We start from the raw sequence: 2,712 nt of genomic DNA, 5'->3' as shown, positions 1-2,712 counted from the left end.
CGATGGAGGTTAGGTTTCGTGAGTTAAAAAAAAATCTAAAGGAAAAAACAATGTTGGAAGTGGAAAACGTCCTTGTATAAAAGAATTTGTAAACCTTAAGGCTTCGATGGATGCGCCGTTACTGTATGAGACGAACGACCAGGTAAAGTACATTGTATTTTTGGAAGTGTTGCCTGATGAAAGGGGCATAAGGAAAAGAATTTTTTCAAACTTATTTTTCATGGAACTGATAGATGATCTCTCTCTCGTTGGGCTAGCTGACCTCAGGGCGCTTGGCAACGGGCGGGCTAAATTGACTTTTGATACTGCAACTGATGCAAATAATTTTGTTACAAAAAATGATTTCAAAGCCAGAAATTTATTGGCTTAGATTCAAAAATCTTTGACTGAAAAATATGGTATAATAAGAAAAATATCACTAAAATACTCCGATTTGTACAGAAAATTATGACTATTGAAAATTTATCTTTTTTTTGAATACAAAGAGATGGTTATGAAAACCGTTTTGGTCTACTGGAGAATTATGATGAGGAATTCCCTAGCATCAGCAAGGAGAATAATATAGATACAGTCAGAGATACACAAAGCGAAGTCAATAGACTTTTAACAAAGTCGAGGTATAACAAAATGGTTAAGGAAGGCAATAAAAAGATGGTAAATCCTGTACAAAAAGAAAGGGTAATACATAAATAAAAGAATGATAACCCGGATTCCAACATACGCGGTATGTGTCTAGTCAACACTCAAAGAGTAACAGAAATTGAAAAAATTATCAATGACCTAGTCAAAATGTGTGCTCATCCTTGCGAATTTGCAAAGGAGCCAACATATATCGAAATGTTCAATAATTTAAAAGCGAAATATAACCTCAACGAATGTAATGATGTGTGATGCAGCTTTTAGTTTGAAAACTTACCCTAAATAATTATCAGTCTCATCTAAACATGCATGGATCCCAGTCATAACCCGAACATGTACCTCAACATGCTGCGCAACATGGGTGAAAGGACGTATGAGTTTTGTGATTGTGACGTGAGTGCACGTGTGTGTAAGGTAAAAGTTATACATGTGTGTGTAATGCGAAAGATATACGTGTATGGGTAATGTAAAATGTATACCTGGGAGAGTACGAGTATGAAAGTTATAGTTGAGTGAAAGTAAAGGAGAATTTTGTGAAGCCAATGGTCGGGGGCACGATCGCCAGCCAACCTACCGCTAAAATCAAATGTTGGTTTGCCCCTGAAAGGAAAAGAAGTGCGTGCTAGTCACTATTTAAAATCTCGCCAAAAGTAGGCTAAAATAAGCAGTGGAGGACCCTTTATTAGCTGTCTAAGCCATAAGGAGTCCTGTTAAGAAGGTAAGACAGTTAATTTGCTAATTGTGCTGCTATTACTTGAAAAAAAAAATTCGTGATATAAAAGTCCGTTTAATGGTGAAGTATCAAGTGAAATTGAAAACTAAATTAAAATGGAACTAAATTAAAATAACGTAAAATTGAAGAAAATAAATTTAAATTAAATAAATCAAATTAAAAACATAATAAAATAGAGAAGGGAGATCATACATACATACATAATTAATAAACCTTCCAAGCACAGGAATCAACGCGGGAAGCGCAGCGAGAGCTTCCAAGCGCTCCGATCCAGGCGCTCTGAAAGTGGATTGTGTAATTTTTCTTACTCCCATTACACTATATTTTTTTTGCCTGCTATTTTAAATTACACTTTCTCCTGTCATTCTTCAATTAGTTTATTTTTTTTGCTCTTTTTTATAATTATCACCGTTTGTTTCTTCGCACATGATCCGTTTATGTTAAATTTATTGCGAGAACTTTTCTTCAATTATGTATTTCTTTCTTTACATGAATTCCTATATCTAAGTTTTCATTTTCCTCCATACCGTTTTTTTGGTTAGTTTAGTAGCAGTTATTACGATTTTTTTCTTAACCCCATATATTGTTGAGTTTTCGATATTTTGTTGGTTAAGATGCGTATCCGCGAAGCTATTCCATTGAATTTAATTATAGTTTTTTTATTTTAATCGAGAATCCATTTAAATTTAGATCTAAAGAATTTGTCCTCCAAAAGGTGTCGTATCAAAGCGCGTGGTCCCAATGAGTTTGACACTTCGACATTTGTCATTGTAGACCCAAATATGCTCCCTCTATGATACACACATACTCTCCCGTACTCGCCGGAAAGCTTGTACGTACATAATTTTTTGTTTTCAGCAACCTGTCTCCCGCATGCAGGCGCCTTCATCGTTGGAGAGACCCATGAGTGCTAGAATATAAGCGTATACATGTACTAACGTACATGCATATAATTATATGCATTGACCTATATTCTTGGTTTCTTGTGATATTTGTACATAGAGGTAGTAGCTTTGAGATATCTACAGCGGCGTACATGATTATTGGGCCAGGTTTCTTTCGAATGAAGGCTTAGGTAGATAAGTATAGATCTAATTACAAAGTTGAAATACAAATATAAAGTTCACAAGCAAGATTTATATGAATCAAAAATTGTTAAACTTGCCATCTAGTTTGAATTAGTTTTCAGTTGAGGTCTAAAAACAAGGAATTTGAATTTAATGAATCGTCAAGCTGTAGCTTTTAGTATATAGTAATAGGTCAAATTATTGCAGTTAGTATTGTTATTTCTGTAATGAATAAAAGATTCCAATGTAGAGAAGTTGAAAAGATATAAGAAT

The sequence above is a fragment of the Rhagoletis pomonella genome, unplaced genomic scaffold (assembly GCF_013731165.1).
Source record: "Rhagoletis pomonella isolate Grant_MI unplaced genomic scaffold, Rhpom_1.0 Rhpom_scaffold_00003, whole genome shotgun sequence".
In the NCBI taxonomy this organism is placed as follows: Eukaryota; Metazoa; Arthropoda; class Insecta; order Diptera; family Tephritidae; genus Rhagoletis; species Rhagoletis pomonella.
Note: the sequence above shows the minus strand (reverse complement) of the source record.